This window comes from Crotalus tigris, unplaced genomic scaffold, assembly GCF_016545835.1.
Source record: "Crotalus tigris isolate CLP2741 ecotype Arizona unplaced genomic scaffold, ASM1654583v1 scf7180000019519.529667, whole genome shotgun sequence".
Lineage (NCBI taxonomy): Eukaryota > Metazoa > Chordata > Lepidosauria > Squamata > Viperidae > Crotalus > Crotalus tigris.
In genome coordinates, this window is record NW_024097577.1 from 191,522 (window position 1) to 216,440 (window position 24,919).

Sequence of the window (24,919 nt, forward strand, 5' to 3'; positions counted from 1 at the left end):
TCTGTTTACTTTCAGGAAGCTATCCTGCTGAAAGATGGAGTTCCAATTGTAATTTTTATATACTTTATGTTGGGTGGAAAAAATATTTTAAAAAATATCCTGAAAGGATGTTTCAAAATGGGGTAGTAAAGCGAAGGAATGCCAGATTTCATAGGACAGTTGAAAGTGGCAGATTTGTATTGGAATAAGGAGTATAAGCAGGAATATTATAATTAAATAAAAAAACTTATACACTTCAGAAAAAGAGTTCAAATTTCACCAAATTCACTTCAAATTCACCATGGGGAAATCTGTGTGGCTATTTAATTTTCGTTATGACTTATTTATATCTTCTATTTTTGTTTTTTCTATAATTTATACAGAATAATTTATCTGATAAATGGATATTCTATACTTGACTGTTCTGATATAACAGATGCTCCTATGACATAAAGACAGCTAAAAATAAGCATGCGTATATACAGTATGCATGTATGTATGTATTTATGTATGTAGGTAGGTAGATAGGTAGATAGATAGATAGATAGATAGATAGATAGATAGATAGATAGATGATATAGATATAGATATCGATATAGATATAGGTATAGATATAGATATATAGATATGGTGAACAATATTCAAATAAATGGTATGATTCTTTATTAGATCATAAGGTTGTCATCTTATATATAAATTTACTTCAAAATAAATTCAACTTACTTGTAACACCTACACTGTGAGTTGGTAAGATCAGTGAATGATTGTAAAATTGTATAATTGTATTCAGCATCAAAGAAACTAATCTTAATTTTTGCAAAGTAATAGTGATGACATAGGCAAGTAAATACAGTGGTGTAGTTTGAAGCCCATAAGTTCTTCCAAAAGTTAAACTAAGCAGCCTCCAAAATGGTGGGTAGGAAATAACAATTTTAATGAGAAAAATTAATTTAGGTATGAAATTTAAACCTAATTAGAATCAAGTAAAAATTAATTATTTTAAATTAGATTTATGCTGACTTGGACTGATCAACCCACAACAGGTGTCAGTGTAACATATCTCAAACTTGCAAATCTAAAGATTAAGGATTTGACTTTGGTGTTTGATGCTGTAAGTAAATTTTCCTAAATGTTTTGTCTGCATAGGGGAGGAAAAATATTTCATAAGTTATATAACAAAAATATGATCCAAAGGAAACTCAAGGATTTGGAGTTCTTCATTAATTTATGTAACCATTTAAATTCAAGTTCTTTGCTCTAGGATGAAATCTATGATATAAACTGATCATCCAGGTCAGTTAACAAATTTGGAATTAAATCAAGATTATCAAGATGTTTTCAATCATGATTTATTTTTATGTTGTCTATTGAATTCTATGTATATGAAAATGACATGTATTTTACAACACAAAATTATTTTTTCACAGGTAAATTATCTCTTTTCTTATATAGATATTCAAATATGCATATCAGTTGAATTTTTCATGTATATATTTTTTTACAAATGTGTGTTTGTGTGTTTGTTGCCATGTCTTGTTTTTACCACTCATCTTACAACAGTAAAGCATTAAAAAGCAAACAAAATATCTCACTCTGAATTAACTGGACATCAAGTATCCTTAGTATATATACAGAGGAACTCTAGGGTTATAAACTTCTTGCTGCGAATGGCCCTCACTCCAAATCATTGCATCCCTAGGTGGATTAATGTTTGGTTGTTGACAAATATTGGAATAATATAGATTCTTAGATGCAGCCACTAGAAAAGAAGGATAATGAAATAATAACATAGTTCAAATTTCTTCTACATATTTTGAAACAATCAAACAGTCCTGTTATATTTATAGCCCCATATTGGCATTAAAAATTATAGAGAAGACAATCATAACATTTAAAAAAAATTAGAAAAAGATATTTAACAAAAATTTAATAAAACAGTATCTTATTTACTTTCCTGAAACATTTGCATTTATCTCAAATAAATGTTAGCAAATTCTTGCCAGGTAGCTTCTCTGAAAGAATAGACTGCTTTTTCTCTTTCTCTATGGAATTCATGTTTATTTAATGCGAAATGTACTTATGAGAAAATTACAAATTATACTCATGAAAGCTAAAGGAAGGTCAATGGGAATGTTTCTCTTAGGGTTCAGTATCATAGTATACTAGAGTAAAAAGTTTCATATTTAATGTCCCTATTAGGTCTCATATCCTGAACATTTGCCCTGGGGACTGTATTTTTTTAAAGAAAGTAAGTTTTCCCAGTGTTGATTTCTTGGTAGGACTTGTGATGCATATTATAGAAGTGGCCTTTTCCATGCATATAAACCTAACAATATTGATGAAAAGAGATGATATTTTCTAAATATCTGGAGGAATCCTTTAATAACATGTTGGCTTGTTTTAATTATCTATATTTCATCTGAAGCTGGGAATTGCATGAAAGTTGACAATGTAATGCTTTATAATATGTAATTCTGGTAAATAGTTTGGCATTTAATGTAAAAACAAGAAACTCTCATTTATACAGCATAAGTTCCTTAGAAGAGGAGACCTTATATGCCATTTTACAAAAATTATGCTGATTTCACCATTTGTAAATGTTAGCAATGTATTAGAAATATCTTTTGTTCTCATGGAAACAAATGAGAAAATAATGTTTATGTTAATTTCCATAGTAATTTTAATGAGTTCCTGGAAAATGATAATCATATTATTTCATATTGCTATATTTTTATTTATATTTCTAAATCCCCACATTTACAATATATTTTTAAATGAACATTTAAAATGTAAATAGTAATATAGAGTACAATGAGCCCAAAGAAATTGAATGCATAAAAGAATCAAAGTTCTGATGAATAATTATTTAATAAATGATATCATGTTTTATGTATTGTGATCATATTAATACATAGCCACTATTCTTCTATGCTATTCTTTATATCTCTTCATTTTTTATTTTAATAATTCCAGAAATAAAGCATTAGATATGAGTTAGAGGAGAATCAGTTTTTAAAAATACAGGCCAATTCCATTTATGCAGTTTTGGTAGATTAATATTTAAAAAAACAAAAGATTTCTGTTGGGATTTGCTGGTCCAAATCCATTTTCTTTTCAGTATATGAAATGACAGTGCATTCTTGATGTCCCAATATTAATTTGTCAGGCATGCATGTATATTCATTTGCCAAACATCAACCATTTTGGGAGATTTCTATTAGCTTGCCTCAGACTGCAGGCAAGTTAAATTTCTCTAACAGGCATCAATTCGATGTATTAAATGCTGGTTCTGCCCTAGAAGATATATTGATTTTTTTTTCTCAGCAAAGTGACAAATACCATTTTCATGACCATAATAGAGATTGATTACAATTTTATGGAACACAGGGGGAGTTGATCTTGGTGAGACAGTTTGAGGGCATATCAAAATTGAAGAAAATCATTTGGATTAATAAAGAAATTAATTAATTCATGGGCTGCTGATAAAGCATTAGAAAGACAATGGAAACTACAACATGGTCATTCAAGAATACTGAAGTAAATTCAAATGTATCTTAACATTGCTAGGGACTAAAAAATTAGGACAATTTTAAAGATGATATTGCTTAACCCTATTTATTTTAATTTAAAAATGCTATGCCGCAAATAATTGCTTGTTTTAATGTGGCATGAACTTTCCAAGGCAGTAACATAGATGAATCAAGTGGAGATATATATATATATATACAAAGATAGAGATACTATTGTAGATAAACTATATATCATGATTATAGAGCAGTATCTTAGTCCTTTATCCCCATATATCTATGGATAGCTTCTCATTTCTGTTTGTTGTTCTCAATTTTTGTGGAAGACTTTTTTTTTAATTTTTTCCTCTGTCTGTGCCTGCCTGCCTGCCTCTCTGTCTGTCTGTCTGTCTGTCTGTCTATCGTCTGTCGAATTGGGCTAATGAGAATGATTGGCTTAAAGTCACCCTATGGCTTTCATGCTTATAGAGTACTAAAACTCACAATCTGGTTTTTAGACTAGCACCTTCACCACTACACCAAACTCTATCACAAATTTACAGATTTTCTTCATTCATACATAACATGGACAAGTGATTTTAGTGTTACAAGAATTTACAATTCCTCTGAGTTCAAGCATTCTTCCAACCCTTCTTCATAGAATTGCAGTATCACTCAGTTCAAAGAAGCAATCAATTTATCAAGTTTTGCCAGATCAAGGTGATAAATATTAAATATTAATAACATTTTTGGACTTGCTAAAATTCCCTATTTCAAATTAAAATCAGCCATAGTTCTTCTATAGGTTGAAGAATGGCAAATTGCAGTTACTCTAAAATGGAAGCAAAAGAGTTGATAAGCAGGCTACAAGAAGGAGAAGACTGTTCAGAGGTTGAACGCAAAGTGTGAGCTGGCCCAGGTGTGCCAAATACAGAAATTTAGAATGCTGATGGAACATGTCCACATTTTCACACAAGTTCACCCAAAATAATGCTGCTTCTCCCCATCCTCTAGGCCCTTATCAGTTAATTTAAAATGGCTGTCTAAATGGTATTAGATTTGCCTATTTGTGAACAAAACAACCTTTTTCCTTATTAGAGGCAGCTAGAATCCAACAGAGGCTTCATATTGAATAAAAGGAACAGTGTAATCCTAGCATCATTTCTCAACCTTTGATAACAGACCATATTAATTGGTAATCATAGTAGTTTATAAGCCATGCATGTGGCTTGATTTGTGAAAAACAACAAATGTGATTCATGGAACATATGTGCTAAGTATTCATGGTTACAAGAGATTGTGGGGAAAGGGAATTAGTGAAGAAACTTATTGTCACTTCACCAAACCAGTGCTATTTAGAATTCTACTGAAATAAGGCTAGCTCTCTTTGGATTATATTGTATGCTTGATTATCCTTTACAAAAATTCAAATTTAGTGGGAAATGAAATGTAGGTAATCAATTCACTAGGTAATTTTATAATGACATTCTTTGATCAACAGAATAATGTCTACATGCTTAGCACAAAACATTATCATGACATGTAGATAACAAGAATTTTACATTGGTTATTAAAGTTAAATAATGTTTCAGTGAATGAAACAAAGTATTCATTGCTAAATTCAATTTTATTGTTATTTATTATCTAAACCAGCTGTTACATTTTCTGCTCTGTAGGCAAAAATACTACAATTCTAAAAATCAGAATGCATCCTTTGCTAATTTAGTGACCACAATCACTTCCAACAACTTGTCTGTTAACCAAAAGATCCATAAGTGAACACATGACAGAGAGAAAGGGAAGACCACTGGTTATTGCCACCTCATTTAGATAAATTTATTTGATATAGTATTCTGTGTCTGAAATGGTTTTTTAAAAAATTATTTTCTCACTTCACCCAGCAGGGAGATTGTTTAAACAAGCTATCGCTTCCTGAACTGTTTTTCTCCATAGCTCAGCAGGTCTGTACAAAGTTAACAAGCTCAACACTGTGAATTAATTAGTTAGAACCTTCCAGCAGCAGACAATGCTGCCTGAAACTGACAAGACCTTAATCGGTTTTGCACTGAAGGCTTGTGTTGTAAATAGGATCATTGAATGGAAAATTATTTTTATTACCATTTATATTACCATTGTATTTGTGAATGTTACTAACTTAGGCAGTTGCTAAATGTATATGATATGTGATACACAATGAATTTGAAAGACCTATGAACTGTTTTTTAAATCTGGTTAAGAAGAATTTAGTTTTTAGAAGAGAGAATTAAAGGGCTGGAAGGGACCTCAGAGGTCTTTAGTCCAACCCCCTCCTACCTTGAGAATGGATTGGACTAAAGACCTCTGAGGTCCCTTCCAGCCCTTTAATTCTGTCTTCTAAAAACTAAATCATATCATATCATTTGACCCTTATATCATATGGGTCAAATAGTTGTCCAGTCTATTTTTGAAAACCTCCAATGGTGGAGCACAAACAACTTCAGGAGGCAAGTTCTTCCATTCATAAATTGTTCTCACTGTCAGGAAATTTTTCCTTAGTTCTGTGTTGGATCTCTCTTTAAAAAGCTTCCATTTATTACTTTCTGTCCTCCCTCTAGTGCTTTGGAGAATAAGTTGGCCCCCTCCTCTCTGACAGCTCCTCAAGTACTGGAAGACAGCTATCATATCACCCCTAATCCTTAGGCTATAAGCACCTAGCAACCATTTGTCGTATGATTTAGCCTCCATACTCTTCATCATATTTGTTGCTCTTCTTTGCACACTTTCTAGGATTGAAGCAACAGAACTAGATGCAGTATTCCAAATGTGGCCTCACTAATGTGGTAGAAAGCAGTACTATCACTACTTGTGATCTCAGTGCTATCCCTCTGTTAATGGAGCCTAGGATTGTATTTGTTTTTTTGGCAGCTGCAGTTCACTATTGGCTCATACTGGTCTACTAGGACACTTAGATCCCTATTACAGGTACTACTATTGAACCAGGTACTACCTATTCTATACTTCTGCATGTGGTTTTCCTGCCTGAGTGCAGAATCTTATTTTTCTCACCACTGAACTGCAGTTTGTTGGATAGGGCCTATTACCCAAGTCTGTCAAGATATTTCTGAATGTTGAATCTATCTTCCAAAGTGTTAAAAATTCTCCCCAGCTTGGTGTCATCTGCAAATTTGATGAGTTCCCTTTCTATCCCCTTATCTAGATTATTTATGAAGATGTTGAAGAGTATTGGCCTCAAGACAGATCCTTGAGGCATCCCAGTGCATACTTTCCTCCATGTAGATGTAGGTCCATTGAGGGCTACATGCTGGCTGCGGTTGGACAGCCAGCTGCGAATCCATCTAGCGATGATGCTGTCTAACCCACATTGCTCTGACCTATCAAGTAATAGGGTATGATCTACTTTTGTCAAATGCCTTACTGAAGTCCAAATATATTATGTTCACAGAATTTCCGTGAATCCACTAATTTAATCACTTTATCAAAGAAGGCAATAAGATTTGTCTGATAAGCTCTGTTTTTGACAAACTGGCTTCTAGTAATCACCTTGTTCATTTCTACTTGCTCATAAATCCGCTGCTTGATTATCTTTTCTATGATTTTCCCAGATATTAATGTCAAACTGATTGGCCTATAATTTCCTGGATTCGTTCCTTCTTCCTTTTGTTGATTGACACCACATCAGCTCTTTTCTAGTCTTCTGGTACAGTAGTTTTCTCTCTGTTCCCAAATTCTTCGTTTAAATGCTTACTATTTCCAGCACAAACACATTTGTTTTATAAAAATTAGGTACATGATGCACATTAAATCACCGTGTCTAATTTTGTATTTTGCCCCTTGAACCAGATAAAATTTAAGTGTATTTAAAATTTTAAATGCACTTTTAAATATACAATTGCAATGCATTCCTTAATTATTTTTTAAAACTATCAATGTAATTATATGAAGCATTCTGCCCAATTTTCTAGTCTCTCTCCATCTGTGATAAAATGCAGTAATACCCATAAAGTTAGTTTTATACATTTTATTATAAATTGGGGGGTTTAAAGGGCTTTTACTGAAATGGTTTAAGATCACATTTTTGAAATGAATTTCTCTAACAGTGCCAGCTTCTGCAACTCTGTTTGATATGGTTTGATTATTTAAAAATTGCTCACTACTTGTTGTATTTATGCTTTGTAAATATAAATCAAGTTTGTGTGAATGTAATTTTGGGCAATTAATGCTGTGATTGCTTGTTAACATCGGATGTTTTTGCATTGACAACAGATGGAAATGTAGCCATCTTTTACCTTTTGCTTTTAGAGTTAGATGATGCTGGGAGGGGGATGTGAACGAGAGTTCACACCAAGCCTAGCGTGAGAAATAAGGTTATTGTAACCAGAGCTAATAAGGACTTGGCGGGCTGGGGAACTGGAAATGAAGCCTGCACTTCAAACTAATTGGGGAATGTGATTTATGACTGTTACTTGAGGGAGGGAATTGTGCTTTGATACTATGTGCTCAGGGGAGGGGAATTCAGTTTTTGGCTTTGATTATGCACTACCAATGTTATGCTACTCAGAAAAAGATTCTTTAAGGTAAACGATGCTTCTTTCAAAGTTCTTTTGAAAGTTTCATCTGTCGAAACCATGACACTTTTACTGAAATGGTTTAAGATCACATTTTCAAAATGAATTTCTCTAACAGTGCCAGGTTCTGCAACCCTATTTGATATGGTTTAATTATTCTAGAAATTGCTAACTATTTGTTGTATTTATGCTTTGTAAATATAAATCAAGTTTGTGTGAATGTAATTTTCAGCAATTAATATTGTGATTGCTTGTTAAAATGATCCATTCCCCACTTCATTTATTTAAGATTTATATGATGTATTGAGAATTTGGCCATGTGGTTACTGAATATTCAAATACCTGAATCTGTAATAGATGAAGGCCTCTCATACAAGCCTCTTTAGATTTATTTATCTTGGACCAATTACTAATTGAAGGTAAACAATCCAAGGACTTGTATTTGCAGACAGAAGATAACAGGGAAATCAAACGTATCAGCTGAATACAGATCTATAAAGAGATTGTTCTGTCAGCTAAAAAAGAATAAAATATGTGATTGCAGATATCACTTCCTCTTTCTAACAGAGTAACAAAAGCAGCTGTTGTCCCATTAGTGTGAAAATATGGGATAAAATGAAGAAATACATAGTGCAATTTGATTTGTGTCTACCCAGTTTTAAGTTCCATAAACTTATTAAACAGTTTAGTTACCTTAGAATTATGGATAAGAAGTCAAGTTAGTTTCTATGTGTTTTATTTATTAATGTATTTATATCCTAGACCTAGGTGTTCCCTGTGTGCATAAGGCCCAGTTTCAGTCCTATAACAAGCATCCTGTGAGGTGGATTGGATTGTAAAATACTAAAGTCAGGTTTGAGGTTGAGTAGAGTTAAAACCTTAACCTCTCCATTTCTATATTATATTATATTATATTATATTATATTATATTATATTATATTATATTATATTATATTATATTATATTATTATTGTCAACGCTGCAAATACTGTATATTCTTGCTTTGAGAACATGCAGAACTGTCTGGTATTTTTAGAGTTGATGCAGAGCAGAAGAAGGAGGAGGGAAAAGCCCTGGAAAGAGAGAGGAAGGGAACCTTTGACCTTCACACTAATTGGATAACGTGATATATGACAGCTAATTTAGGGAGGGAACATACTGATAATTTAATTGCTCAGGGGAAGAGAATTTAGATCTTAGCGTACCTTTGTTAAGCCGTGCCGACATTTTATAACATAGTAAATGATTTTTATGAAAATCAATGTCTGGAAGTTCTTTGAAGTGTTTCATTAGCTGGAACCATAACATCATGCTAAGATCTCAAATCCTTTCCAAATGACTTGGGGTCCTGAACTCCATCCACTGCCTCTAACCTTGAGAGGAGCTGGTAAAGATTCAGGGGAAGAAAATCTATCATGAGAAATGGGAGTTTGCTTGAAGACCCTGCAGCTACTGATAACCCAGAATGGGAAGCCACAGACAGCATGCTATGGGAAGATGAATTCTGGCAGACCTCCCAGCTAAGAGCAAAGACTTCAAAAGCAGATTGGTATGGAGCTAACGAATAGCCTGCTACTCCAACTTTGGGTGAGTCACTGGAAAGATTTCAAACCCCAGAAGTGAAAAGCAGAAATCAATTCCTGCAGTGAGAAGTCTACAGCCCCTCCCTCGTAGATCAGACCCTGGATTCCCCAACCAGGGACTGAAGACAGATGGAATCCCAGAATGAGGCCTTTGCAGCAATGGGCAGATTGGCACCCCCCCAGATAGATGATCAGCAGCAACTGAGCATACCACAGCTAATAGAGGCCTTGCAACAGCCTGGGGTGGTGCAGAAGCCAAGAGAGCAACAGCTAATGGGCCCACAGATGAGGAAGGTTCAGCAACAACTCCCACTCATCCAGCAAACAATGAGAGGCCTACAGCAGCAGGGGGCACCACCAGCCCATGCTGGCCAGCAGCAGAGAGCTCAGCAGCCGGTGGATCAACAGGCAGGATGGGGCCAATAGCCCCAGTGGGGGCTGCAACAGCCTGTATTGGCACCACCTTTCAGAGCAATCTTCAATGGGGACCCAGAGAAGCGGATTTTTTTTCTCAACCAAGTGCGTTCTCACTTGAATCACTGGGCCTATTTCTATCCGGACCCAGGTACCATGGTCAATGTTATTGCGTCCAACCTAAAGGGAGAAGCATCTGAATGGCTGAATAATTTATATAGTGAGCAAGCCTCCAAACTGGAAGATCCCCACCTTTTTCTCCTAGGACTGAGAGAAAGATTTGAGGACCCATCCATTGGCCTCAAAGCAGCAGAAGAGATCCACAAAATAAAACAAGCCGGCAGGCCTGCCCTGGAGTACGTGCGAGAGTTCTGCAAGACAGCAGGACGAATAGAGGGGTGGCCTGAGCAAGCCCTGATCCAACACTTCACCGAGGGATTAGACGATCACCTCTCTCAGGCATGCATCTATCGAGCCATACCAGCTCAGCTGCACGAATGGTACCAGGCAGCAGTGAAGCTAGACGTTTGGCTTGCCCGCTATAAGAAGCCTCCCCCACACGAACCCGAGCAGGAACCAGAGCTACCTGGACAGCAATCATCCCCATGAAAGCCTTCAATTACTGCAATGGCTGAGAGACCCAGGCCACCTACAGGCCCATCAAATAAGTGTTTTCGGTGTAGACAAGAGGGACATTGAGCAGCAACCTGTCCAGTCCCCTACCCCTGACTGCAGAGCAGACTGGAACCAGCAATGAGAAAGAAACCTGCTCAGCGGCTAATGAGAGAAAAATCCAACCAGCTCACGCAGGAACTTGTTGCCCAGATTACCCCTATGCAGGAGATCGCCGAGACTCTGGGTGGATCCGTCCCTGCTCTACCCTACTTTGACAGCAACGATGAAGGAGAGAATGTCCCGATGGTGAGTCGACAAATCCTGCCTTTTTCACTGGCCGCCAAACTTATAATCCCTAAGTCTGGGGCACAAATGGACTTAAACGTGCTAATTGATTCTGGATGCACCCGCTGCATTATTAGTCTGCCATTTGCCATGAAAATGGGCATATGGGCAAAACAGCTTTCCAAACCTGTGAGGTTTGAGCAAGCCGATGGCTCCCTGATGGGAGGGACTCTTGTCACACAATTAACTGAGCCTTTACGCCTAGAAATAGATTCACACTGGGAGTTTATTCGCTTCCTGGTGGCTCCAAAAATGACTGAGGCGGTAATCCTAGGGCTAGCCTGGTTAGACAAATGGAAGCCGTTTATCTGGTGGGAGAAAGGAATGAGAACTGCGAGATTACCTATAGGGCCTAATCCCCCATTGATTTAACAGATGTTGCAGGGCACCTTAGGCCACCCAATGAGCAAGTGCACATGGCTGCCTTACTGCCGTCAGGTGAACCAGTCATCCCAATGAATACCTGGACCTGGTGGAGGCTTTTGGTGAAAAAGAATTTGATGCCCTACCCCCTCACAGACCCAATGACTGCTCCATCGAACTGGTGCTGGGAGCCAAACTCCCATGACCAAGAATGTATGCTATGTCCCCCCTCGAAATGGAGGAGATGCAGCGATACGTGAACAAAAACCTAGTGAGGGGTTTCATTGAACAGGCCAAATCCACTGTGGGAGCCCCTGTGTTGTTCAAAGAGAAAAAAGATGGGTCTCTTTGTTTCTGCGTAGACTATAAGGGTCTCAACGCTGTGAGCGTGGAAAACAAATACCCTCTCCCCTCCTAAAGGACATTAACCCATCTGGCTAAGGGGAGTGTCTTCACTAAATTAGACCTGAGAGAGGCATATTACCGGGTGAGAATAAAAGAGGGAGACGAGTGGAAAACTGCCTTCGACTGTCCTACGAGGAGCTATCAGTTCAAAATCATGCCATTTGGACTACAAGGGGCCCCAGCTGTATTTGTGCAGTTGATTAATGATGTCCTACATGATCACTTGTACAAAGGGGTTTTGGTGTATCTTGATGATATCCTGATATACAGCACGAATATGACTGATCACATAAAGCTGGTGAGAGAAGTGTTAAAGAAACTATTGAATGCCAAGCTTTATGCCAAATTGTCGAAATGTGAATTTCACCAAACCCGATTAGATTATTTTGGCTACAGAATTTCCAACAAGGGTATTGAAATGGATCCAGCCAAGGTGAAAGCTATAATTGAATGCAAGCCCCCAAAGACTCGCAAACAGCTCCAGAGCTTTCTGGGTTTTGCCAACTTTTATCGTCAATTCATCCACTCTTTTGCCGAGATTGCCCTACCCCTTACAGAACTACTCAAAACAGGCAAAGGAGGAGGGAAGCCATGACCGGGCCAACCACTAGCATGGACAATGGGCTGTCAAACAGCTTTTGAGAATTTAAAGAAACTATTTGCTGCTGAACCGGTCCTAAAGCACACCTGTCCAGGGGAACCCTTTGTGATTAAGCCGACGCCAGTGATGTGGCAGTTGGAGCTGTGTTACTGCAAAAGAACAAAAGTGGGAGCCTGGAACCCTGCGCCTACACCTCTAATAAATTTACTGAGAGCGAGTGGAGAAAGAGGCTTTCACGATTAGATGGGCACTATTAAACTGGCGACACTATCCAGAAGGGAGCAAGGTCCATTTGAGGTATGGACAGATCACAAACATCTAGAAGAACTGAAAACTCCCTGCAAATTGTCCCCAAAGCAAGTACGGTGGGCACAGTACTTTAACCGCTTCAACATCACTCTAAAGTACATACCAGGAGGAAAGAACTTCCTAGCTGATGCGCTACCCTGGTTACCCCAATACAAAAGCAAACGGGAGGAGGTTAATGAGGCAATTATCCCCAATCCACAAACTGCCGCTCAACTTACACCTCGCAAGGTCCCTAATCCTGATGACCTTGGAGTAAAGAAAATAAAACGAGAGCTCCTCACCGACCAATCGTTCAAAGATAATCACACCTCCCTAACGTGCCGGGATGGCTTGGCTTACAAAGGGGGGAAACTATATTTGCCAGAAGCCCTCCATCTTAATGCTCTCAAACACAGCCATGATGTAAAACAGGCTGGACACTTTGGATATTTGAAAACCCTACACCTCACCCGCCGGCAATTTTGGTGGCCGGGGCTGAAAAGGGATGTGGAAAACTATGTAAAAAGTTGTACTGTATGTGCCACAATGAAAAGAATCCCAGGAAAAACCCCTGGGTTACTGCAACCCGTGGCAGACCCTTCTCAACCATGAGAAGAAATAGCTATGGACTTTATAGTAGACCTACCTGAAATTAGTGGAAATACTGTCATCTGGACAGTAATAGACCTGTTCTCGAAGCAGGCTCATTTCATCGCCTGCAAAGGACTCCCATCTACCCAATGACTGACCAAATTGTTCCTGAAACATATCTACCAGCTGCATGGCACCCCTAAGCGAATAATTTCGGACGGGGGGGTGCAGTTCACAGCCAAATTTTGGAGAAGTTTCCTTACATTAATTGGATCATCTCAAGGTTTATCATCTACTTTTCATCCGGCCACCAATGGGGCCGCAGAAGCCGCTAACAAAATGGTGGAGCAATATCTTAGATGCTATGTTTCTTACCAACAGACAAACTGGATTGATCTCCTCCCTTTTGCGGAAGTGGCGTACAATAATTCTGTGCACAGCAGCACCGGCTACACGCCTTTCAGAGTGGCCACAGGAAAAGAGTTCAGCCCAATATCTGAATATCCTCAGTTGCCCTCCGCTTCCCAGACACTTGACCAGTGGGTGAGGGGGTGGGATGAAGTTTGGAGAAACATAAAAACTGCTTTAAAAAGACTTTTGAAACCTATAAAAAGCAGGCAGATAAAAAGAAGGCTCCCCAAAGAACATTCCAAGTTGGGAATGTTTATTTGTCAACTAAATATCCACACCTCAATTGCCCAGCAAGAAATTGGGACCAAAATTCTTGGGGCCTTTCCCCATAGTAAGGATCATCAATCCAGTCACCGTAGAACTAAAACTCCCTAGACTTTTAGGGAGAGTTCATCCAGTCTTCCATTGCAGCTTGTTGAAACCTTATCGGGGCTCCACTTTAAGACCTCCCCCGAAGAAGGCACTTGGGCCCCTTGTAGTTGTGGGACAGACCCACTATGAAGTGAAACGTATTCTTGACTCTAGAATCTTTAAAGGGAAATTGCAGTATCTAGTACAATGGAAGGGATACCCGTTGTCTGAAGCCACCTGGGTGAAATCCAGTGAAGTGAAAGCTGACAGATTGGTCAAAAGGTTTCATATGAAACATCCCAGCAAACCGAAAACTAGTCATTAACATATGCTTTTGTTTACATTACAGGATCTGTCCTTCTTGTAAGGGGGGCCAGATGTCAACGCTGCAAATACTGTGTATTCTTGCTTTGACAACATGCAGAACTGTCTGGTATTTTTAGAGTTAATGCAGAGCAGAAGAGGGAGGAGGGAAAAGCCTGGGAAAGAGAGAGGAAGGGAACTTTTGACCTTCACACTAATTGGATAACGTGATATATGACAGCTAATTTAGGGAGGGAACATGCTGATAATTTAATTGCTCAGGGAAAGAGAATTTAGATCTTAGCATACCTTCATTATGCCGTGCCAACATTTTATAACATAGTAAATGTCTTTTAGGAAAATGAATGCCTGGAAGTTCTTTGAAGTGTTTCATTAGCCAGAACCATAACAACTATTATTATTATTATTATTATTATTATTATTATTATTATTATTATATTATAACATTACATTACATTACATTACATTACTATGCTACACTACGCTACGCTACGCTCCTCTCCTCTCCTCTATTCTATTCTTTCTATTCTATTCTTATAATTAACATTACATTGCCATGCTACGCTACGCTACTACAGTACATTACACTACTCTACACTACACTATACTATATACTGGCTTGCAATACAGTGTAGCACCTAAATACAGGTATATCTTTATTAAACAATCTAAGTGTTAGGGACAAAGGAATAGCACATTAGAAACCACAAGATTGGTTGCAGCTTAGTTCATGGTTTTAAAACAAAACAGTTCAGAATAAATGCTAGCCAATTCAATTTAGTTCCTGAGTTTCACTTGACATTGTACTTCCAGTCAATACATATAGTGTAATTTTATTTCTTTTAAAAATTGGAAAGGGATAGCATACAGAGATGTCCTGAGAAAAAGAATAGAAATAAGTGAAGAGGTTTTGGAATTATTGCTTGTTAAATTCTTATTTTTTTTAAAAAAGCAAACAATAGACATTTTTGATCTCTGTATAAATATTTACAGTTTTCTGAAAGATTGTATTTGTGTGGAGAGAGGATTGTGTAACAAATGACTTTTAAAATGTAGGGTTGTTAAAAAAAATAATCCCTTAATATTTGGCAGGCATCTTTAAAAACACAGCATATATTGTGAAGATATCTCTTGAAAAACAATCTGCTAAATTACACCTGGAATTCTGATTCAGATTTACAGAAGTCTCACTGAAACCATCATCTTAATTACATTGATTAAAGTTTTGTAAGTTTCAGTGGTTTTATACATTGAGATCTAAGCCAATCTCTGAAATCATCCAGAGTTTATGATTAACTTATGATTTCCATTGTTTTAGAGGGATAATTCCTATTGAACATAGTGGAATCTTCCTCCTATAAACATCTTATCAAGAGGAGCACGCTGGCAGAGGAATATGTGTGTGTGTGTTTGTAGAAAATTCTATTTTTCCATGATCACTAATACCATATCATCTATTGATTAAAGCTTTTTTTTTTAAAAAAAATCAACTTACAATCACACAGACTAAAGTCAATATGAATGTTCAGAGCAATAATACCCTGAAAGACTGACTTGGATATTGCAACAAAATTGAGATGGGTCAAATGTATACAGTTACCCAATGATATTATTACTGAAATACTGGCAGGTATGCTATGATGAAAAATGTTAATACATGGATAGTTCCTAAGGCACAATGATAATACTTTTGTATTTTTATTTTTTACTAAAAAATTGTGAAATTGGATTTAAGGGACAAAAATATTGCATCATTAAACAGAAGTTTTCTGTAATTTACCATTTCGTTTCAAAAGAAAATATATACGTTTGGGACACTTTTTGTGAAAGCAGGTCTTTACTGCATGAGTAGCTATTTTTCTTTCCAGATGGGTTTCCTGTAGGTTTCCTGTAGAATAGCAGGTGTACCATTCCAAAGTGTCTTTACAAGTGGCTCAGCAGGATTTCTGCCGTACATCCACAGGAGACTGCTCATCTGTTTAATCCTTATATTTTAGTCAGCCTTCCTTATTATGTGTGCAGGGCTCTGAAGCTCAGCTGGGTTTTGACACTCAGAATGAATTGATGGAGCTCTTTGATCTTTCCAGTGTATTGCTTCTGTTTCATCTTTCATCTTAATGCATTCTCTTTCCTCACACTTTATTTTAGCTTTATTTTTTCATATGAATTCATCAATTTTATTTATTCTGCTTTATCTCACAACAGTAATCATTTGGTATGTATGCAGTTTAAAAATATACAAGATGACTAAAAAATGTAAGTTTGTTGCAAATAAACATTTTACAGGAACCAAACGTTTACGTGAGAACAGGAAACATTTCTTAAAATATACAATTAATTGCACAGATTTGATATACTATTACCAAAATATGTATTGGTTTCATTTGCATCTTTTTTCAGTACATGTATGCACAATAGACATATACATTTGTTTTGGGCACTGTTGGAGTGTTTAAACCAATTAGATTTATATGTAAGAAAGTTCTTAATAATTTTAGCATTGTAGCTTAGTGGAGTAGGGAGTATCCAGTTTATTAAATTATAAAGTTTATAATAAAGAATTGGTTATCTGAGTGTTTGTATTCACTTTATTCTGACCTTTTTCTTCTGTAATTAGAATTTATTGCAGTTACTGATACTATTATTCCATGTAATTTATACAGACGTAAGATAGTCATCAGCTTCAAATAAATATGAAGATTGGCAATAGTGTACTTTATTTGCACTGAAGCCAACATTTCTTTTTTTTAAAAAATGGCAGTAGTACAGTTTTATAATCTGTTAGAAAGAATCCAGCTTTGAAGGTTTCTTGAAGGGCTGGGAACAGAATTTTATAGCAAATTTCTAGATGTCTCTTTTCAGATTTGCATTAGAACTTCAGCTCAAGGACACATCATTCTGCTTTCGAATAAAATATAAATGTAGTTGCAGCAGAATGGTCCATGTAGTAGAATAAGTTATAAAATATGATCAACAATAGAACTTTTCTTCCTTCTTGCTGCAATCTTATAAATTGATATGTGAAAGTAAAAGACTTATATGAATATGAAGTTAAAGTTAAATCTTATGGCAATTCTTTTGAGCACATCTAAAAACTCTCCCAAAACTGTGTTTTTAATTTGTTTCTTAAATTTTCATCCTTTATTTTCTTAAAGAAGAAGTTCAAACTTCCCTCTTCTAGATTTCACCATTACAATAACTCTAACAGATAATTTGATCAGAGAGACTGCTACTGGTTTAAAGTTACCAGTGACCTTTGATGGCCAAGAAAGAACTTGAACCTGATATTATATTCCAACACTTCCTTTCTATGCTTTCAATGCAATCCAGTGGTGGATTGGTAAACAAGTGGAAGTCTCTTTCCATTCATGCCAAAAGAATAGATTAAGGAATGTAGCTGATACATGCAATATAACTCCATAAATTCAAAATTATGAACAAAGCAAATGGATAGATACAGATATTTCACACATTTTTACTGAAGCAGATCATCAGAATAAACTGGTAATTTTCTGCAGTAGAAATATGGTTGGGTTTTTTTTCTTCTATTCAGTTGTGTCTGAAAATTGGAGACTGAATAAATACCTGCAGTTTTCCTACCAATTTTTTTCAGAAGTGGTTTGCCATTGCCTTCTTCCTAGGATTGAGAGAAAGTGACAGGCTTAAGGTCACCCAGTTGCCTTTGTGCCTGAGGCAGGACTAGAACTCACTTTCTCCTGCTTTCTAGCCTGATGACTTTAACCTCTATACCAAATGGGCTCTTAGAAAAACTGTTACTGCATGGTAATTGTCCAGGTTTGCACATTCATGTTTCACCAGAGGGCAGGTGGATGTATCTGTGTCTATGCACATATGTATATGAGTTTTAAATGTCAAATGTGCTGATACAGGTAGATAAAATTTTTCAGATCCTAGTATAGTTGTGTACGATAGCATACTGATTAATGAGCTTATACTGGCATTTGTCTCAGAATATTTTTTAGTCTAGGATTAGTATTTAGTAATATTCATTATAGTAAATGAATATTATAGTAAATAGTGATTTGACATTTACTGTATCACTCCTTAGATATTTTGAAGCATCCATCTCCAAATTGCAAATATAAATTCATTGATTACTGGGACATTTTTTTAAAAAAAATAATATTTTCAGAGTAAAAGCCTAAATTCAATATAATTAAATATATTGTTTCAGTAACATGAATAATGAATATGGGATAATTATCCTTGTTATGTATGTATTAAATTAGTGAACAATTTCTAACATGGCTATAATGTTGAACAAATGTGCAATCCCATTGAAACCCATTGAATGGGAAACCAGTATTTCCATGCAATTAATGCAGCTGAGAATTCCAGACCAATGGAATCTCTCCCTCAGTTCCTCTGTAAGATTATTTCTTCTCTTATAGGACTTTCTAGTGGAATTTTGAGGCTCTGCCTTTACCTGGTAGTAAGCAATTTACATTGTATTTAAAAGTATATAGTATTGCATACTGAATGTCATTTGCTAAATACATATTAGAAGAATTACAGAATCACAGAGTGAGAAGGGGCTTTTTATATCACTGCATCCAATTTTCTCAGTGCTGGAGTTTAAACTAAAGCTTTCCTGTCAATACTATCAAGCTTCTCCTTGAATAAATCAAGTGAAGGAACCGATCACTTCTCAGAGTAATTGGGTTCCATTTTTCAACTGTTTTACTGTTTGGGAATTTTTCTAACACTGAAATAGCACTGCTTTTTTATAACTTAAATCCATTATTGTGCCTTTCATTCTTTCATTCTGCAGTGGCGACAGCTCTTGAATTTCAACTGTGACACCCTTTTAGATATTTGGAAAGTATTATCATCATATATCCTTGCATGCTTTTCTTATCAAAGCAAAGCATTCCTAATTTCTTTTATTTCTTTTCAGAGCACTTCATTTCTAGTACTCACTATGAGATATTTCCAATAATTTGGAAATAATATTTTTGTTAATGAAACCTGGTTTTTTCAGTCATATCACATATTTAACTCATTATCAGTATGAAAATAACTGTTATTCCAAGATCTTATTTACAAGTATCATAACCCAGTCTAGCATTCCCCCAAACTATACCTATTTCCTAAATGCAGAACTACCCATTTGTTTCTGTAAAATGTTATTCTGTTGTTTTCAAACAATTCATCTAACTTTCCGGTATCATTTTGCAATCCAAATTGTTAAAAATGTAGAATAGTATTGGACTGAACCTTATGGTACTTGGCTCAATATTTGACAATGATGATCATGAATCATAAATGAAAGTTGAATTTTCAATTAATTATCAGGCTTTACACCCTACATTTAATAGAGATCAATGCATAGTTCCACTGTGTGATGACGGAATTGTGATACTGTGGAATTTACAGAAATCAAGCAATCAATGCACAAATTGCACTTGCAATTTTTAGATTTCTGAAAACAAAGGACTGGATTAGGATGACAGCAATAAGTTTAAAAGGAAGCTACTAGTTCCATTCTATTCTAGCATGTATTATGTGGGGAATACTACAGTTTTTGTTACAGCAATGTTCTCAGTGCACTACAACCTGATATTTTGACAGAGAGCTTGATTGTCTCAGGTTATCCTGCTAAGTAAGAATTTAGGAATATTTCACATTGTAAGCCTGGACAAGTTGCAGTCAATATTGACAGATCTCTAGTAGAGATCATAGAGGAACAATTATCTGCAGCAAAGCAAAATTTAACCAAGATGATGACATATACATGACACAACTCTTGCCCTTATACGCTTATGTCCAGATATCATTTGTCCTTCCTGGGCCTTCCCTTAGACATCCATGCATGGAGGTCTTTTTTTGTACAAAAAAAATCTCAAGAACTTTTCGTGTAAAGTGTTTACTATTAATAAAATATCTGGCTGGGTATTATGGGAACTATATTGAAATATGTATGGAAGGCTACAAATTGGGAAAGAATGTAATATATAATTACAGATTATTTACATTTTAGATAATAAGTAAGCCATTATTTAATTAACTGTATGCTAATTCTGAGGCACTAACTTTTCATCTTTGGGTCATAGAGACATAATATTGGAAATGTAATACCATCCTTTTGGCTCTGTGTGTAATTTTTTTCAAGATTTCTGTTGTTAAAAACATCTTCCCTTTCTTGAGGATACCATTTATTTTTCCCCATATGTATTTGATTATGCATATATTTCAGCAGTAAAGGTTTTCAGTGAGTTCTTCATTCTATATAGGCTGTATGTGGCAATGATTTTTGTAAAATATGTTCTACTATCTGTGTGCACTACAGTGATGTAAACTGAATTTGTTAAAATATTGGGAAGAAATGAATGACAAAACATTAATGAGTGAATACATTTAAAAAAATACTACAATAGCATAAACGTGGAACAATGTTTTCTTGAAAGCAGAGTGTTGTCTTGTATAATCTTAAAATACAGCAACTCATTGGGGCTTAACATGAATAAACATTGTTATTTGGTGTAGTTAGGGTACAGTTTTATCCATAATGGGGGTAAGTCAATTCAATTAATACTAATTTATATGGTCCTTTACTTTTTCTGAATTTATTTAATATGCTTTTAAAAATTAAATAAATATTCCTATATTTAGTAATTTCACAATAGGTAATTAATTAGGGATGAAGCAAGCTATTTTATACTTGTATGCTATGTCAACATTAGTCTACTTTGTAATGTAAGAACTTCTTTTATGAATTTCTTTTATCTTTCTGCCTTCATTCCTTCTTTTATTCTTGTCCCATCTTCTAATTATTCTCAAGATTAGTATAATAAATTTAATAGTTTTATGACAACTCTGAGTAAATGGGTTGTCTCATAATCTACAATTATTTAAGAAAAAATATAGTACTGAGAAATATTTTGATTAAAAATGTGAATTATTGTTGCAATCTTGACATGTTAAATTGGAGCTTCACACTGTCAATTTATAACACCTCTAACTGCTAATATTAATTAGCAAAAAGAAAAATATGTACTGTACTATAGAACCATCCTGCTTATTCAAGGTGTTTTGCTTTTAGTTATTTTAACATAACCTAATGTAGTCTTTTTATGGTTTGTTCTTTATATTTTAACTACATTTAAAAATTATCATCTGGTTTACTGAATGTATATTTTATTTTTATTGATAATTTTTCCATCAGAACCTTACAATATCTATCTTACTTCCTATTTCAAATAAGCAATATATTTTGCAGTTTCAGGATTAATAGTAAAATATTACCTAACACATAACATCCATTTAGGAATGTAGCAGATAGAATTGTAATGCCTGTTGCATTTGTAAGAATTCACAGTCTAGTTAAGACAGAAGGTACGTACAGAGAAGACTTTAACGGGTCCAATTAAGACAATCCATTTGTGAAAGGCAACCTCTGGATAGAAGTTGGAACACCTTTTTGGTCCATGGAACAGCTTGTGTCATAATTTAATGGGAATTGTCTAGATGTTCAAGAGGTTCTGTCTAATTCCTAATTTTTAAGTATGTTTTATTAATAAGGTTAGACTTAAAATCTCTCAGTAGAGGTTTACATATGCATCATAATTTGAACTTGAAGTCTGCTTTTGAGATATGGATATGCTGTTGGTCCCAAATCAATCTTGTCATTCCTTAGCAAGCAATGAAAGATAATAAGTACTATTCACCTGATTGCCTTCCTGCTCTGAGACAGCTGGTGACGCTTGTCTTCCTGATAACCAGGACTTTCAGATCTAAGGCAGGGATAAAGAAAAGCTGGGAGCTTGCTGAATCTAAATTTGACAGTCGATGGCAGTGTTCAGGGGTCAGGAGGGATAGAATCTCTGACACGTATAAGAAAGGAACAAAATTTATCTGCTCTGGTTGCAATGATTAGATGTCTCGTTGTCTGGCTTCCTTATAGTGGATGATTGATCGTGCCCGCCAGCTGCCTAATATCATAATTAACAAAGTTGCTACCGTGTCTGAGAAGTTTAATCGAAAAAAATTGCCAACAGTGTGATGCTGTTGTTACCCATAAAGATCAGAAGCAGGGCAAAGTCGACTTTTGGACTAATGGAGCTGCAGAACTATGTGGGCAGAATAAGAAGTAGAGCACCTGAATGGATAATGGTATGTGCTTTGTTTCTGAACTGCATTGTCCATATAGAGACAGATTTTAGCTTTCTTTTTCAAGATGTCATTTGATATAACTCCATTAGTATTTGATGCTTTCTTGATGTTTACTATCTGCATAGTTACAATTGTTAATTATGTTGTGAAATTATTTTTAAAAAACAGTTGCAAATGTGGTAATTGTTACCATGGTTATTCTGTCTCCCTCTAATTACAAGCATATTCTCTAGGGTTTCCACATTTTCTTAGAATGTGTCATGGAAAAAAAGTAACATAAAATAAACATGAAAATATAGTCGGTGCCTATTTGTAGTATGCTGAGGGATGTTCTCTGGTATGTATATTTAGGCACTTGACTATGGTTATAGAAGTTTCTAACAATATCTGATTTACAATCCTGACTCTAAATTCCCCAGATCATTTGGGAAATATCCAGGCATCTCATTACTTGATCTGAAATCTTTATATTTTTTACTGGTGAAAAAAAAATACTCCACTGGGTTTTTTCTTTGTTGGAGTGTGTGTGTATGTGTGTGTGTGTGTGTGTGTGTGTGTGTTTTGTAAGCTTTATTTGCTCACACGGTTGTCCCTGGAGTACCTGTGATATTGCCATTCCAATATATGACAGGGAATATTTACAGTGATGTGTATGTCCATACCACATATAACAAAGAGAAAGATAAAGAATGTGGAATTGTAGAAAAAAAGACAAAGGAAACAATAGCTGGCTTATAGAACAGCACATGGAAAATATTAATAGGAAAACATTTAAATTCTATACATTTCTGCAGCTTAGATTTAATGAAGCATGTGGAAAAAAGAAATCTTGATTTGACTGACTGATAATTGTGAATTATTATTATTAGAATTAAATTATACATTTAATGGAACATGTACCTATAAGGATACAATTTAACTAAATATGTAATGGTATGATGGAAGATAGTTCTCATAACAAATAATATATCTGAAAATTATTCTTTTATATCCTTTTTTACTCTGTTTGCAGTAAAAAATTGAAGTTGCTATTGAATATAAACACAGCCCATTCAGTATTTTAAAAATTAAAATATAAAAACATCTTAAGTAAAATTCAATTAGATAATTTTAGATTGTTTGATCAAATGTATAAAGAAAATAATTAAAAGTGGTGCCAGCAGTTTGCCTTTTCTCAGCCTTTTTATAATATTCTTTCATATCATCATTAGACAATAATTTTAACCTTCCTTGACATTTTTATTGTTTGGCGTTAGTTTAAGCAAATCAATACTTTGTTCTGTCTGGAACAAAGAATTATAAAAATAGAATAAGGGAAAACAGATTAGTTTCAAATAGAAGGAAAAACATAAGTAGCTAGAATAAGTATATTGTTGCTTTAATCAGCACTCCCATAATATTTCAAGTAATTGAAATTTAATGTGTTTTTAAAATTCAGCTGGAAAACCTAGTAACTGTATGGATTACAAAAGGAATATTAAAACGGGAGGTGGGTAGTAGGATTTTATGAGGGATTGTATATTGGAAGTTTAACTTTTGTGTCAGGTTTTTTAATGTTTATGGTTTTAATACGTTTATGTATTATTTTTTTTATTATTGATACTGTTTTAATTGTTAATAGGGAGCTGTACATGGTTCAATATAAGACGGGAGGCTATATAAATGTTTTAAATAAATAAATAATAGTGTCACAGCAAATGTTTTTGACTTTTAATAGCACTATTTTGGGGGTAGTGGCAGTGAACTCCTTGTAATAGTTTGAGAGGAAGTAATAACTTTTAGGAATATGTTAACAGCGAATGTGCTAATATAGAGATTATCAGATTAGCAATATATTATTTGGCATTGTAATAATAATATAATAAATGTTCCCCAAATGACACAATGTGCAATTTTTGTTTGATTAAAGTTTGATGAACCTTTGATTAAGCTTCCAGAAATTAAAACCCAATTCTAAAGAAATGAGCTCAGTATAATTTTTAGATACAAGAAACAAATGTTTATGATAAAGTTTTTAAAGATATTTTAATTTTTTCTTCTTTATATCAGTAAGAAGATAGTATAATACAAGGGACTATGGCACAGTCTGAGCTGTGTTACTTTAAACACCAAAATTACTTTCTAGAATTCGGTGGGAAAAGTTACCTGCAAAGGAATTTCAGAACTGTGGCCGAAACAATTAAAAATAGGTAAAATGAAGAGTGTTATTGTTAGTCTATGTTCTTGTGTTATTGGTCATTGATAGCCTAAAAAAGAAAATATTTTTATTTTAATATCAGTCTCTGAAGCTATTACATGATATCAAAATGTAGCATGAAAAGAACTATGTCTCAGTTTAAATGTAGTTTTATATTTACATGAAGAAATACAATTGAATTCAGAGGACTTAAACAAACAAAGCATATATAAGATTTCACTGATACTCATATGTGTGCATTGATTTTT

The 24,919-nt window shown here is 35.0% G+C and overlaps 1 long non-coding RNA gene across 7 annotated transcripts in view; it reads left to right on the plus strand.

The window, feature by feature from the left end:
• Positions 1–24,919, plus strand: part of LOC120316924 — a 106,750-nt gene that overhangs the window by 44,878 nt on the left and 36,953 nt on the right. The window contains exon 5 of one of the 7 annotated variants that reach the window (XR_005559091.1): positions 22,266–22,474. The exons of the other annotated variants lie outside the window; for them this stretch is intronic. This is a non-coding gene — a long non-coding RNA (uncharacterized LOC120316924). The remainder of the gene's footprint in view (positions 1–22,265; positions 22,475–24,919) is intronic. 7 annotated transcript variants of the gene reach the window in all.